General features: G+C 35.5%; 2 pseudogenes; both read left to right on the top strand.

Moving 5' to 3' along the window:
- Nucleotides 1–3,858: 3,858 nt before the first annotated feature.
- LOC132040801 (uncharacterized protein OsI_027940-like) lies at nt 3,859–12,430 on the top strand (annotated as a pseudogene).
- LOC132040803 (uncharacterized protein Os08g0359500-like) lies at nt 6,521–7,384 on the top strand (annotated as a pseudogene).
- Nucleotides 12,431–17,665: the final 5,235 nt, after the last annotated feature.

The following is a 17,665-nucleotide window of genomic DNA, read 5'->3' as shown; positions in this document are numbered from 1 at the left end:
ATTTCATTTCTCTTGTCCACAACTCAAGAACCCTCTAGAATCCTCTCCATTCTTCATCCACAAGAACCTAAGAGAAATTGATGATCAACTTCATCAAACCAACAAAACCAAGTGTCTGAAACACATCAAAGTTCATCTAAGCCAAGAAATCCCAATGGAAGTGAACTAGGGTTTTGGTGCAAGAGAAGTATTTCCACTCAAGGATTATTCTTCCATTATCTAAGGTGAGCTTTATGGTATTTCCATGTTGTTTGAGGTATTGAAAAGTTGAAACACTTGGATTGTAGAAGGAAATAGGAAATGGGTCATGAATGTGAGAATAATGTCACTTTGAATAGAAGCTTGGATTGAGTTATGGATATTGATATGTTGTGATTGTAAATATGTTATGAATGACATTAAGAATATGGGATAAGTATTATATGTGAGAAAATGCAATAATGAACTATGACCATGGTTATGGGGGAATTGAAGTGAAATTGTGAAATGTGGATAACGTAGATGAATGATGATTGTTGCTTATGGTATTGTGAATGCTATTATCGATGTTTGGGAGTTGATATGGAATATGGGGAAAGTGGTATAAACAAAGGAAATGCTGCCCAATTTTCTCTAACTTTAGTAAGCACGTTCTTATAATTGTTTAGCTAATGTTAATACGAATTCTCTTGAAGGTAGAAACGTGGGCATTGAAGGAGAACAAGCAAGCGATAGATTAGTTAAACAAAAAAGGTATGTGAGGCTAGTCCTTTCTTTCTAAGGAATGAATCCGATGGCATGATTTTTCCTCTTTCTTCAAGAATTTCCTACATTCCGGAAAAATTTAGGGTCTATGTTCATGAATAGCCATATGAGATAAGAGATACATTATGAGCACGATAATGATGATGATGAGCTTAAGTCTATAGATTCTAGAGTCCATGATATGATGTTCCTATAAAGCTAATGATGCTATCTATAATCCATTGATGTTGTTTGTTATATACACTCACCTTATATGCTGATTCCTTCAAGGTAAGGCAGAATGTTTATGAATGCTCCATAATGGAATCGGGGGTTTACAACTTTATGTCACCCTGATAAAATATAGTTGTCTTTGAGTTTCTATGCATGCATTATGATGAGTATATGATGATGATGTTACACCCGCCTATATGGCCGGGCAGACACCGCTAAGGCGGGCAGCGTATATACCATGTCTAGATGGCATGGGCAGACACCACTAGTGGGCGGCATGAGATGGTACCCCGGACGCGGGAGGCCTGGATACGGGCTAATGATTATCACACCGTACCTAAATGGTCGGGCACACACTTATGCATATATGCATACATGATATGATGATGATTATGAAGTAAGCCGGCATGCATTATTTCTTTTATAATTGACAGTCAGTTACATATTGCTCCTCATTTGATGCTTCCTTATTTCATTGATGTATTATTATTGTTGATGCCTTACATACTCAGTACAATGTTCGACCGACGTCCGTTTTCTTGGACGCCGTGTTCATGCCCACAAAGTGTAGATAGGGAGGTGATCCAGACTCGTAGGAGCTATTAGCTGACTTGAGAGCACTCCATTGTCCCGGAAGTTCCATTGATTATTCTTTTGTGTATATATATGTTTTGGGCATGACGGGGTCCTGTCCCATCCCTATGTCTAGTATTCCAGTAGAGGCTCGTAGATACGTATGCGTGGGTAGTATGGTCTCACAGTTTCTCCTCGTATATATATACATTATTTTGATTTTGATAGTCGAAGGGCTCATGTATATAAAGTAAATAGGTTTCAAGTGAAAAATGGTTTTACTATGATTATAAGTATGAGATTAATGAATGACAGCAAATGAGTAGTAGAATGAGTGATGCTCGGTGGTTAGCCCCGGGTACCCGTCATGGCCCTAGTTAGGTCGTGACACTCACCCTAAAATCTGTCAACAATTATCCTTCACGCTAAATGGGAGGACGAGCAACGGTCTCTGTATCGAAATCTGGACTCAAAGAATGCACCAAGGTAGTATCAGTACAACACTATGTACCTGTAGATATCATAGGCCGACTAAGATTAGTATCATGCATATTTCATAAAATCAATAGAATAAAACAAGCCAGTCTACAGTCATGAATATCAATAAATCACAGCAAGTCAGCCAAGAACAATCACAATTAAATCACCAAGATGTCAAGCATCACAATCACGTAAGTCACAATGGAGCGAACCTCAGTCGCGGGATATATCAAAGTACCTCTCGTTTCCGGAATGATCCTCGGACCACGAGCCCATAATCTAGGTCACATGAGTGCCTTTCCCTACATCTTACAGAACAGTGTTTCTTACCTTTCCAATACCAAGAATCAACTCATCATTTCATGTCACAATACTCTTGAGAAGATTATATTATCTTCTCATCACAACACACCCACTGTAGATTTAATCACAAAGGAATAATGGCACGGAGCCTACACAATCAATCAATCACATTCACATAGGAATTAACCACACAATACCATGCATGAAAACTAGACATGCTTTCTCCTAAGGAGATCACCAAACATACAATCAACTAACCAAAGTCTAACTTAAGTAAACCGTAACCTACCTCAAAGTAGAGCTGGAACACGCAGGTTACTTTGCTATAGCCTTTCCTTTCCTCAAAGCTTCAATACGTTCACGGTCTAAAAATAGAAGGCTCAATGAGTCACATTGCTCAATTTACAAACACCAAAGCAAGAATACCCTTCCCTTTGCCCACTCTAAGGGCAAATGGTTTTCTAGGTGATAAACAACCTATCAAGGCCCCAAGTATTCATTTACCATCAATTTATGCAACATTCTATCAAACATTCCCATTACAAACAGTTTTCTATGGAAAAGACACCATTTTTATAGAACCCTAGGTCTTAAATCACTTAGTTACTATTCTAAATGTTCAATTTATGACAAATAGCAACTAATCCATTCATTTAAAAGGTAAATAACAATAATAACCCCAACCCATCAAGTTTAGAAGGTTTATTGACATTCTAGGGTTTCTACTTTACTTTTACCATTAAAGACTCATGAAGATGATTACCATAACGAAGGGGAAGGGAATGATGGAATGAAAAGCAATGGAACTTACCTCTCAAGGTTATCTTGCCCTAGCTTGAAAATTCTCTCTAGGTGCTTGTTGGGAAGTGTGTTGGTGTATTGTGAATAGAGAATATGAGACTAAGTATAAAATTCTCTGGCCACTATTTTTCGTTGACCGCTACAGACGCCATCACGTCGCTGCCGCTGTCCCGCTATAGTGGTCAAGTGACCGCTATACCGGTCCCAAAAGAAATCTGCTCACCGCTATGGCGGTCGACTCACCTCGATAGCGGTACCACCAAAGCGATCAATCGTTCGCCACAGCGGCCACCTGACAAATGGTAGGCCGCTGGAAGCGGTCCACCCACCGCCATAGCGGTCCGTTTTGGGCAATGAGCTCTTTTGTTGTCCAGTTTTCCCCCTATCACCCCACATTTCATCTAAGGCCTCAAAAACACAGCACCAAACATGCACTTATACAAAAAGACGCCTCACAAATCCACCCGCAGCCTCAGAAATCTCAACGGAGTCCTAATTTTCCAAACAACCGGAAGGGTCGTTACACTCAAGAACAATCGATGAGGTAGATATTTTTATCTATGATGAATTTTGCTCATTTAAAAATAAAACCAATTAGTAATATATATTGTTCAAATAATTATTAAGAGTATAAGTATGTTTAAGGAACTATATTGGGAGACATATGTCGCATGTGCATTGCACGCGTGCCACACACAACAAATAGAACATACGATATAAGCCATATTAATGTTGCATTCATCTGCTCAACCCAGACACTAAGATCAAACATGAGCGTCCATCCAGAAGTCAAGTGGGCACAGAGGCCTGATGTGGTGTATCTCACTATGATATTACCAGATGTAAAAGATCTAAAAGTAAACTTGGAGCTAGAAGGAGTTTTTAACTTCTGTTGTACTGGTGGGGCAGGAGACTATCTCTACAAATTGAAACTAGAGCTCTAGGATAAAGTTAATGTTGAGGAGAGCAAAATTAAATAAGTACTGGCACGAGAAGTATATTTTGCATTTTGTAAAAAGCATATCCAAAATGGTGGAACAAATTATTGCGTGGAAATGGAAAAACATCACATTGTGTGAAAGTAGATTGGGACAAGTGGATAGATTGGGACAAGTGGGTGGATGAAGATGATGAACTTGCTGCTGGTCCTGGCAATATGGATATGAATGGAATGGATTTCTCAAAATTTGGTAGAATGGGAGGTAGTGATATGGCTTCAATGATAGGTGGAATGGGTGGTGGTGATATGGCTTCAATGATGGGTGTAATGGAAGGAATGGGTGGAATAATGGCGGAATGGGTGGAATGGGAGGTGATATGGGGGATGAACTTGATGATAGCGACGATGAAGAGCAAGAAGTGACAAAGGATTCATCTAAACCTACAAAGACGGTAGATGTAAACCTAAAGGAGCAGACATCAGCAGCAAGGTAGAAGGCAAGGCTGCATAAGGAAGAAGAGGAAGCTCAGCCAAGCTCTTGAGTGCATAAATAGTAGACATTGATGTAGAGATCCATTGGCTTGCTTTCAGCTATTCACAAGAGTGACATGGTTATAAGTTGTCCTGTTCAATTCAAGAAAGTAAAGAAGCTTATCGTGCATGGGCGTTTGTTGCGAGGGACAATATTATCATTTTCATGCACATGAGGTGGAAAACATACTTCTATGGTCTAAAATGTTGGGTTCCGTACTATTTTTTAAAGTTCGACTGAAAAAAAATATATTAAAGCTTCATTATATAATATCATAAATATTTAAAGTAGAAAAGTAAACTAAAATTGTTCAAATACATTAAATGCTATTTTTTTAAAAATCAAAGAGAATCAGACCCTTGAATGAGGCCAAAAGTAATTGACATACCGTAAAGTCATCTCACAATACATGGTCGGGATAGGGTCTACAGAGATTTTGTGGAATTTTCTGAATAAACCATTTGATGTATAGATTATGTTGTAACACTGATCGAGAAATTCAAGAATTAGAAATCCTACCATTATAATTCATGGTTAGAACTTCACCTTGAACTGCAAACATCAATGTCAAGCGCGAGATGATCTCGACAACTAAATCATCAGGAAGGGAGTGGGACATTTCCATACTCACTAATATACTATTGAGTTCCTCTACTACGTTGCCTTTTCTTATGTCCTCAATTCGTTCAATTATTTTTTTCTAGTCTACAAAGGAAGACATCAAATGTTTTACCAAAAACAAGTCACTGTTTATATTGTTGTAAAAAAACAAAACTTCATCGGAGAAATCTCTAAAGTGATTTGGAAGATCCTTTTGAACAATCAATGAAGTGGCCATTTTAACCTATAATGGATCTCACCAATTTAGAAATCAAAATAATAAATAATATATATTATTCAAATAATTTTATCCCAATTTAGAGTATAAGTACTTTTAATGAATCATTTTGGACACGTGTGCCACACGCGACAAATAGTACAGGTGATATAAGTCATAGGAAAAAGGCACACCCCCCCCCCCTCGCCGCTAAACTTGTTCGCAAAACTCAATTTAACATTTTAACTTTACGGGTGTTTGTACCCCCATATTCTAGAACAATGATTGAAAAAGAATTAGAAACATATAACCGGTATGATCTGAAACTAAATCATTAAAGGAGTGGGACATTTCCATTACAAATATACTATTGAGTTCCTCTACTACGGTGACGTTGGGAAGAAAGAGTTACCAATTTATGAAAAGTGTGAAGGAGAGAAAATTATAACTAAAAACTATCGCCAATTTTACATATGTTATCACCTAATTGGATGACAATATATTATATTTAATTATACTTTCATAATAATTTATTTTTCCTTTTAGTTTTTTTTCTTCTCTTTGTTATTCTTTATCCCTTTTCTCTCCATATCTCTCTTTCTTTGTCCAGAACTTCCGATGCTTCCCTATATCCTCCATTCCATTTTCTTTTTCTTTATTACATTTTGGTAAATAAGTTAAGTTAATGCGTTTAGTATTACCCATCATAAAAGAAAGATAAAATTTATTTCATCGATTAGATATGGATTTTGTTCGCCGGAAAAGTTATCCGAGTTGTCATTGTATCTAAAATGTGTCAATGTTAATATTGGTGTTAAAAGTACAATACTTTATTGGGGAAATCTCTTAAATTATTCGGAAGATCCTCATGAACAATCAATGAGGTAGATATTTTTATCTATAATGAGTCTTGCTCATTTAAAAATAAAACCAATTAGTAATATATATTGTTCAAATAATTATATACCGATTAAGAGTATAAGAATGTTTTAGGAACTATATTGGGACACGTATGTCGCATGTGCAGTGCACGCGTGCTGCACGCAATTATAGTACATACGATATAAGTCATATTAATGTTGCATTCATCTGCTCAGCCCAGACACTAAATTCAAACATGAGTCTCCATCCTAAAGTCAAGTGGGCACAGAGGTTTGATGTGGTGTATCTCATAGTGATATTACCAGATGTAAAAGATCCAAAAGTAAACTTTAAGCTAGAAGGAGTTTTTAAGCTCTCTTCTACTGGTGGGGCAGGAGACCATGTCAACGAATTGAAACTAGAGCTCTAGGATAAAGTTAATGTTGAGGAGAGCAAGATTAAATAAGTACTGGCACGAGAAGTATATTCTGGATTTTGTAAAAAGCATAACCGAAATGGCGGAACAAATTATTGCGTGGAGATGGGAAAGCACCATATTGTGTGAAAGTAGATTGGGACATGTGGGTGGATGACAAAGAAGAACCTGATGCTTTTCCTAGCAAAATGGATATGAATGGAATGGATTTCTCGAAATTTGGTGGAATGGGAGGTTGTGATATGGCTTCAATGATGGGTGGAAGGGGTGGTGTTTAGATAGATTCAATGATGGGTGTAAAGGGCAGAATAGGTGGCATGATGGGTGGAATGGGTGATTTGGCTTAGATGATGGGTGGAATGGGAGGTGATATGAGGGATGACTATGATGATAGCGACGATGAAGAGCAAGAAGTGACAAAGGCTTCAACTAAAGCTTAAGAGATGGTAGATGCGAAACTTAAAGGCACAGACATCAGCAGCAAGGCTAAAGGTAAGGCTGCATAAGGAAGAAGAAGAAGCTCAGCCAAGCTCTTGAGTACATAAATAATAGACATTGCTGCAGAGATCCATTGGATTGCTTTCAACAATATACTAGAGTGACATCGTTAGAAGTCTCCCTTTCAATTCATGAAAGTAAAGAAGCTTATCATGCATGGGAGTTTGTTGTGAGGGAAAATATTATCATTTTCATCCACATGAGCTGGAAAACATACCTCTACTCTCTGAAATGTTGGGTTTTGTACTATTTTTTAAAGTTCTACTGAAAAAAAATATTAAAGCTGCATTATATAATATCATAAATATTTAAAGCAAAAAAGTAAACTGAAATTGTTCAAATACAGTAAATGCTATTTTTAAGAAAATTAAAGAGAATGAGGCCAAAAGTCATTGACATACTCTAAAGTTATCTCACAATAAGTGGTTGGGATAGGGTTTACAGAGATTTTGTGGAGTTTTCCGAATAAACCATTTGACGTATAAATTATGTTGTAACACTAATTGACAAATTCAATAATTATAAATCCTACCATTATGATTCATGTTTAGAACTGTACCTTGAACTACAAACTTCAAGGTCAAGCGCGGGATGATCTCCGCAATTAAATCATCAGGTAGGGGGTGGGACATTTCCATACTCACTAATATACTATTGAGTTCCTCTAATATGTTGCCTTTTCTCATGTCCACAATTCGTTCAATTCTTTTTTTCTAGTCTACAAAGGAAGACATCAAATGTTCTACCTCAAACGAGTCACTGTTCATATTGATGTAAAAACACAAAACTTCATCGGAGAAATCTCTAATGTGATTCGGAAGAACCACATGAACAATCAATGAAGTAGGTATTTTAACCTATAATGGGTCTTACCCATTTAAAAATCAAAATGATAAATAATAAATATTATTCAAATAATTTTAACCTAATTTAGAGTATAAATACTTTTAATGAATAATTTTTGGACACGTGTGCTACACGCGACAAATAGTTCAGGTGATATAAGTCAAAGGGAAAAGGCATAAACCCCCCCCCCCCCCCGGCTAAACGCAATTTGGCATTTTAACTTTATGGGCATTTGTATCCCCCCATATTCTAGTCTGAAGTGAAACATATAACCCCTTGACGGGTGACATGGGAAGAAAATGTTATCAATTTATGCAAAGCGTGAGGGATAGAAAACTATAACTAAAAATTATCCCCAATTGTACATATGTGGCACGACCCAACCCATGAGTCGTACGTGCACCTACCATATTACTAACCTAGTAGGCGAACCTTTACCAATAAACTCAACCCTTGAAACATACGGCAACCATCATTAAAATTTACAGAATTTAAAGTAGATAATTCTTACAGACTCGCTTCAAATACAACAAAAATTCAAAAGAATTCCTCGAGATCTAGTCTAGACAGGTACAAGAGCGCCTAAAATACAAGAAGACAAATAAATGACATTGCCTCCGCCGGGAGTGAGATAGGCGAAGATATAGGAGAATATCCGATAGATCCACGCGACGAAACTTCAGCTAAGACCTGCAACACATCTACACCCAGAAAAGGGCGTAGCAAGGGTAGTATCAGTACACCACACGTACTGGTAAGCATCATAGGTCGACTAAGATTAGTTCACGCAATACAATATAAAGTCAATAAGATAAGCAGGTAAGTCAATGAACCTCAGGGTTTTAAATAAGGATTATTACCACCTCGCCCCTTACCTTTTTCACTCGCGAAGTTCACTCCTTTTATTCCCAAAATATAAGGTATTCTACTAAATCATAACCATTCCCTACCTTCATCCAACCTAGCAGCTCTCGCTCTCCCACTCACCGTATGCTATACTTTTACCTTTGTTGTTAAAAGAGTTCACCTACTCACATTACTACTATAATACAATGTATCTAGGAAAATAAATCACTATCTAACAACCAACACTACACTTACCTTGTGTAACCCCCTCTCCACCAGACTCTCAACAACACACATGGAATAAATGAGCAATGTTAATGACAGTAGTACACACATGTATAACTAGGGTTGGGCATAAAACACCGAAAACCGAATTACCGAACCGAACCGAGGGTTTCGGTATTTCGGTATTCGGTATTTCGGTTTTCGGTAATAAAATTAAAAAAGTTCGGTATTCGGTATTCGGTAATTATAAGTTCGGTAATTCGGTATTTCCCGAATACCGAAATAATTTTCCGTTGTCCTTAATTTCCTCTGGTTAAGGTCTCCTTATTACAATGTTATTGATATACCCCTTTGTACTTGTTGATCCTAAAGAGCTTGTCTTTTCTCCATGTCGGCTGTTTTGATTTATATTGTAATATATTTAAGTTATATCGGCCATGTGTTGTGAAATGCCCTCCAATTCATAGTCACTGCTTACTGGTTGTTTCGTCTTCTTCTTTATTTCCTTTTTTTTTTCTTTTTCCCTTCTTATTTTGGCTCTGGGTTGGGGTAGTGGAGGCAGAGTAACAGGTGACAATATTCTTGCCTCTCTTAATTTTCTTGGTAGAGATTGTCGGCTTATTTTGGCTCCATGTACGCTTGCATGGTCATACTTAAATTAAAGGTCAGTTTTGGTTCCAAATCTTTTACCTTTGCACTTGGGATCGTTAGATATCCGAGAAAGGCCGAGATTGTTTCTTACGTGATTATGTTATTGAAAGCATTTATCCTATCAAGCTCATTAACGGAAGCCGTTATATATATGGGCAAATAAGCTTGGCCAGTGATGATCTTCGACTTCAATGTGGTATTACCGAATACCGTACCGAACCGAAGTTTGATTTACCGATTACCGAATTACCGAACCGAAATTTGAAAGTTCGGTATTTGGTATCTCCTTTCAATTACCGATTACCAAATTACCGAACCCGAACTTTGAAAATACCGAACCGAATACCGAACGCCCACCCCTATGTATAACATAAAATCATGAGATGTAGTGCAATGAAAATGCCATGCAGGGCCCAAACACACTATATATACACGCTATCTGATGTCTTTGCTCAGTAGCCATAACCTGCAGGGGACCCATGGTGTCCATGTACCACTTGTTCCGGAATACTCCTCAGAACAGAGCATTAACCTTCGCTTCGGAATGAACCTCGGTCGCGGATCCAAATCATATACATATATGTAATTCATGTACTCAGCTCAACGGCCACAAGGCCAGATAACACAATGCCGATACTCAGCCTTGCCTGTTACCTATATCTCCGCATAAACCATGCAATGCAATGCACGAAACTACCTCTTTGATGAAAAAATATTTGATTCTCCAAGAATTGCTCGTCTGCTTAGTCTTCATCCGAATCCACGAGCGATAATGTTCGTAGGGAAGGGTGGAAAAGAAATTAGAAGGGTTTCTTTTTCTTGGGGTCAATGGTTTTTCTTTCATGAGGAACCCTAGGAGCAACCCTTGAGAGTCTTTTGTTGAAAAAGGAGAGAAAAATAGACTAAGTACAGAAATTTGGGCTACTGTTCCGCGGGGACCGCTGCGGCGGTCGCTAAGCCGCTATAGCGGTACCACTATGGCTGTCCATTGACCACTGTAGCGGTCCACTTTATTTTTACGGCCCGAAATTTCCAAATCCTTCTGAAATTGATTTTTCCCACTCTTAACTCTTAAAACACATCATGGAGCTTATTATTTACAATCCTCGACCTAGATTGGGCATGGTTTCGCAAAATATTAAATAATGACCGGACGGGTCGTTACAATATGTCATCTTCTAATTGGATGACAATATATTATACTTAATTATACTTTCTTAATAATTTATTTTTCCTTTTAGTTTTTTTTTCTTCTCTTTGTTATTCTTTCTCCCTTTTCTCTCTCTATCTCTCTTTCTTTCTCCAGAGCTCCCAACGCTTCCCTATATCCTCCACGCCTTTTTCTTTTTCTTTTTAACTTTCTTGTAAATAAGTTCAGTTAATGCGTTTAGTATTATCCATCACAAAAGAACGATAAAATTTATTTCATAGATTTGATATGGATTTTGTTCGCCGAAAAAGTTATCCGAGTTGACATTTAATCTAAAATGTGTCAATGTTAATATTGGTGTTAAAAGTACAATACTTTGTTGGGGAAATCTCTTAAATTATTTGGAAGATCCTCATGAACAATCAAGGAGGTGGATATTTTTATCTATAATGAGTCTTGCTCATTTAAAAATAAAACCAATTAGTACTATATATTGTTCAAATAATTATATACCGATTAAGAGTATAAGTATGTTTAAGGAACTATATTGGGACACGTATGTCACATGTGCATTGCACGCGTGGTGCACATAATGATAGTACATACGATATAAGTCATATTAATGTTGCAATCATCTGCTCAGCCCAGACTCCAAATTCAAATATGAGCCTCCATCCAGAAGCCATGTGGGCACAGAGGCCTGATGTGGTGTATCTCGTTGTGATATTACTAGATGCAAATTATCTAAAGGTAAACTTGGAGATACGAGTTTTTAACTTCTCTTCTACTGGTGGGGTAGGAGACCATCTCTACGAATTGAAACTAGAGCTCTAGGATAAAGTTAATGTGGAGGAAAGCAAAATTAAATAAGTACTGGCATGAGAAGTATATTCTGCATTATGTAAAAAGCATAGCCGAAATGGTAAAACAAATTATTGCGTGGAGACGGGAAAGGACCATATTGTGTGACAATAGATTGGGACAAGTGGGTTGATGAAAATGATGAACCCGGATGCTGGACCTGGCGATATAGATATGCCTGAAATGCATTTCTCGAAATTCAACGGAAAGGCAGGTAATGATATGGCTTCAATGATGGATGGAATGGGTGGTGGTGATATTGCCTCAATGACGGGTGTAATGGCCGGAATGATGGCAGAATGGGTGGCATGATGTGTGGAATAGGTGATATGGCTTCAATGATGGGTGGAATGGGAGGTGATATGGCGGATGAACTTGATGATAGCGACGAGGAAGAGCAAGAGGTGACAAAGGATTCATCTAAAGCTATAGAGACTGTAGATGCGAAACCTAAAGGAGCAGACATCAGCAGCAAGGCAGAAGGTGAGGCAGCATAAGGAAGAAGAGGAAGCTCAGCCAAGCTCTTGGGTGAATAAATAGTAGACATTTCTATAGAGATCCATTGGCTTTCTTTCAACAATATACTAGAGTGACATGGTTATAAGTCGTCCTTTTAATTCATGAAAGTAAAGAAGCTTATTGCACAAGGGAGTTTGTTGTGAGGGAAAATATTATCATTTTCATCGACATGAGAGGGAAAACATACCTCTCTGCTCTGAAATGTTGGGTTTTGTACTATTTTTTAAAGTTCTACTGGAAAAAAAATGTTAAGGTTGCATTATATAATATCATAAATATTTAAAGCGGAAAAGTAAATTGAAATTATTCAAATACTGTAAATGCTAATTTTTTAAAAATCAAAGAGAATCAAACTCTTGAATGAGGCCAAAAGTCAATGACATGCTCTAAAGTTATCTCACAATAAGTGGTTGGGATAGGGTTTACAGAGATTTTGTGGAATTTTCTGAATAAACCATTTGATGTATAGATTATGTTGTAACACTGATTGACAAATTCAAGAATTAGAAATCCTACCATTATGATTCATGTTTAGAACTTTACCTTGAATTGCAAACTTCAAGGTCAAGCGCAGGTTGATCTCCACAACTAAATCATCAGGCAGGGGGTGGTACATTTCCATACTAATATACTGTTGGGTTCCTCTACTATGTTGCCTTTTCTCATGTCTACAATTCGTTCAAATCTTTTTTTCTAGTCTCAAAGGAAGACAACAAATGTTCTACCTAAAACGCGTCACTGTTTATAGTGATGTTGAAAAAAAACTTCTTCGGAGAAATCTCTAAAGTGATTCAAAAGATCCACATGAAGAATATATGAAGTAGGTATTTTAACCTATAATGGTTCTTACCCATTTAGAAATCAGAATGATAAATAATAAATATTACTCAAATAATTTTATCCCAATTCAGAGTATAAATACTTTTAATGAATCATGTTTGGACACGTGTGCTGCACACGACAAATAGTACAGGTGATATAAGTTATAGGGAAAAGGCATACCCCCTCCCCCCGCTAAACTCAATTTAGCATTTTAACTTTATGGATGTTTGTATATATATATATTCTATATATATATAAATATATAACCCCTATATATATATATGATATGGGAAGAAAATGTTATCAATTTATGCAAAGCGTGAGGGATAGAAAACTATAACTAAAAATTATCCCCAATTGTACATATGTCATCTTCTAATTGGATGAAATATATCATACTTAATTATACTTTCTTAATAATTTATTTTTCCTTTCAGTTTTTTATTTCTTCTCTTTGTTATTCTTTCTCCCTTTTCTCTCTCTATCTCTCTTTCTTTCTCCAGAACTTCCGACACTTCCCCATATCCTCCATGATATTTTCTTTTTCTTTTTTACTTTTTTGTAAATAAGTTCAGTTAATGCGTTTAGTATTATCTATCACAAAAGAATGATAAAATTTATTTCATAGATTGGATATGGATTTTGTTCGCCGAAAACCATTTGATGTATAGATGAGTTGTGTAGAAGGATCCTTTTTATAGGGAGCACTGTTTGAGAAATTTAAGAATCAGAAATCATACCATTAAGATTCTAGTTTAGAAAATTACTTTGAACAACAAACTTCAAGGTCAAGCGCGTGATGATCTCCATAACTAAATCATCAGGCAGAGAATGGGACATTTCCATACTCACTAGTATACTAAGGAGTTACTCTATTATGTCTCCTTTTCTCGTGTCCTCAATTCGTTCAATTCATTTTTTCTAGTCTGCAAAGGAAGACATCAAATGTTTTACCTAAAACGAGTCACTATTTATATTGTTGTAAAAGAACAAAACTTCACGGAGAAATGTCACGATCCAATTTACGGGCCGTGCAAGCACCTACCATATTACAACCTAGTAGGTGAATCCTTACCAACCAACCCAAAATCCAATGTATTATTATTACCAGTCATGCAATTGATAATCATAATTTGAAATAAAACTTCATAAAAACTCGATTATCATTGTAGCGGTTCTATTTTTTCCGATTTGCATTTGCACTTGCCTCAGTTAAAAAGGAAAGTATTCTGGGGAAGCACGGTTGTCAATCGTACCGGGAAAAATGAAAAAATATACTTCTACGTAATGGTACTCAAAATGGACTTATTTTTAGGGTCACCACCTAATTTTTAGGGAATTAGGAAAAACTGAGTCGAAAATGGTTCATTTAAAACAATTATTTTATGATTATTTTAAAAGAAACCTAATCTACACAGAGTCTAGGTAAGGGCTCTGGTGATCCCCCGGGGAAGGTGTTAGGCACCCCGGTATTAAGGATCCGCTAGATTGTGATTTACCTACGGGTTCTAATAATATGTTCATATAGATATAAATTGATTTACGACAAAAGATAGTTTGTATTTCATACTTCCGCAAATAAAAATTAGTCTTCAATGCAAAAGATGCCTCTTTTCAAGAATCAAAGTGGTAGAATTTGGCCAAAATTGGGCGTTTCGGGTGTCGGACTAGAACACTTCGACTAATACCCGAAGGCTCTTAGCCTAAGTAGGACTCTACATAAGTCCACCCAAAATAGTTTTTAAACACACACACACACACACACACACACACACACACATATATATATATATATATATATATATATATATTTATTTTTTTATTTTTTTATTACAGAAATAGTTTTTTAAGAAAAGAATTTTTTAGGCACACTATTATAATAGCATACTACATATATAGTCCATTTTTATTCTATGCTTTGGTCATGTTTTAGCAAAATTTTATTTTTTAATCTAAGTATTAAATAGTTGCAATTAGTCCCACCAGTTTAGTCCAAATCAGTCCACACGTTCAAGTCCACATGTTTCATAAATGTCCAAATCAGTCCCATAATTTATGAAATCGGTCATTTTCAGTCCAAACAATATTAAATCAATCCGTTTGAAGTCATAAATCTTATTAAAGTTTGCAAAATTGGTTGTACATAGTTTTAGAAATCGGGTTTAGGCAACTTTAAATGTGGCGTAACCTTAAGGGTTCCAATTTATAGATAAATACACAAGTATAGAATTTAAATGCATAAATAAATGTAAAATTTACTTGGCATAGCTTACATTATTACTTATTTATGGAACATAACTAAACTTTACAATAATTATATTTAGTAGCTAAAATATAACATATTTACTTCCTATAGCTATCACTTTTTTACTACTCATCTGATAACCTCCCACACCCCTAAATTTAAGCAAAAAAAAAAAAACGTCCCTCTCTCCTATCCCTCTAAATACACGTCATTATGACTAATATCCCTTAGTTTCCTCCAATTTCAAATCAGTTTTACAATAGTTCAACTTCCTTGTTTATCTCTAATTAACTACTCATTAATTTCACTCATAATTCAAATCTAATTCCCCAAAAAAGGTAAGATTCTATACTGATTTTTACGTTTCACCGTGTATTTAACTTATATTTTCATTTTTTTTTCCGTTTGAATCAGCAATGCAACTCTAAATAATTAATTATCACTGTTTGTTCTTGGTTGTTTTTTGTTAGATTCAAGTGAAATGGCTAAGAAAGCTTCTACTCCCATGAGGACTAGAGGTATAGAACCCGAATTTTCAATTCCTAATGTTTTGGATTGATATTTTAATAGTTGTTTTTCATATATATTTTGCATGTATTTTTAATTGTATTTTGATTATTATGTTCAATATTACTTATTCCGGTTTTCGTTGACTATATTTCGTATATATATTTTTCATATATTTTGACTATATTTTTCAAAATTTCAGAAAAATTAAAAAAAAAAAAAAGTTGCAGTGAAAACGTTGTTACCTCAATTATGAACTCAATTATGACTATATTTTAATTGTATTTTTGATTATTATGTTCAATATTACTTATTCTGGTTTCTGTTGACTATATTTCAGATATATTTTTCATATATTTTGACTATATTTTTCAAAATTTTAGAAAAATCAAAAAAATCAAAAAGTTGCAGTGAAAACGTTGTTACCTCAATTATGAACTCAATTATGACTATATTTTGGCTATATTTTAATTGTATTTTTGATTATTATGTTCAATATTACTTATTCTAGTTTCGTTGACTATATTTTATATATTTTTCATATATTTTGATTATATTTTTCAAAATTTCAGAAAAATAAAAAAAAATAAAAAAGTTGCAGTGAAAACGTTGTTACCTCAATTATGAATTCAACTTGAATTCGATATTTCAACAGATGAATTCAAATATATATTCGTCGTTTAAAACGAGCTCTTTTCACTGGTTTGATATTGTTATTTTTCAAAGTTTTTTGATGAACTAGTTTTTGAATCTTTTTTTTTTTGGGTTAAAAATATGAATGTACTTTTTGAATTCAATTTTTTTTGAATTTGTTAGCTGTTTGAATGAGATATGAGATCAGATATGGAATGGGAGGATATTTGCGTGAATCAGGGAACATTAAAAATTGATTTTAATTTAAATTGGAATAGATTTTGTTTCCATAAATATAGCACTTTCAGTTTTCTCAGCGTGTATATTTCCGCTATATTTATCCTATATTTAAGTCGACGCATCTACTAGCTAAATATAGGTCCTCTAGCTACGAATTGTAAATGTAGAACATGTAGTTATAGGTTGTTAGAAGGAGCTAAAAGGTAGCTATTTGTGAAAATTTTACTAAATAAATAGAGGGATAGGGATATTGGGCCGACCAAGCCCAACAAGAATATGTTAGGCATTTGGGAAATCCTCTGGGACAAAACGTATGCTCCATTTTTTGCTCCAAGTTGGGTTGACTCGATCTAGATACCTTGGTGGGCCTCGTTGGGACCCACCAACGGGTTTAGGTGGACAAGAATACAAATGGGTACACATGATAGTAGTACACATTCATGAATTAAACTAAGTATAGAATACAAATGGGTACACATGATAGTAGTACACATTCATGAATTAAACTAAGTACAAAATTAAGACTACAATAATTATTACAAAGCAAAAAATGAATTACAATTTATTGGGCCTAGCCCACTTAATGATCCACGATGTCAAATAACCAAAATGGCCGTATGTGGAATAGGCCCAAAAATAATAGCAGTAACAAGTCAAGTATGGAAACACAAGTGACAGACCCAAGCAATAAGCCCAGGCCCTTCTCTTCCTAATTTTTTTTTTTGAATTGTTAGGAGGTAGTATTCATGATATACTACTGGTATACTCCCCATTTTTTCTCAAATTTTTCTAAGTGTCAAGACTGTGTGTACAAGATATACTCGAATAATACACGACTAATGGTGAGAAAAACCTCTATGGCATACTCTCCATATACACTTGCTAATATACTATATACTCATCTAAACCACTACACACAAAT

This window comes from Lycium ferocissimum, chromosome 12 (assembly GCF_029784015.1).
Source record: "Lycium ferocissimum isolate CSIRO_LF1 chromosome 12, AGI_CSIRO_Lferr_CH_V1, whole genome shotgun sequence".
In the NCBI taxonomy this organism is placed as follows: Eukaryota; Viridiplantae; Streptophyta; class Magnoliopsida; order Solanales; family Solanaceae; genus Lycium; species Lycium ferocissimum.
Note: the sequence above shows the minus strand (reverse complement) of the source record. Positions and strands in the feature narration are given on the sequence as shown.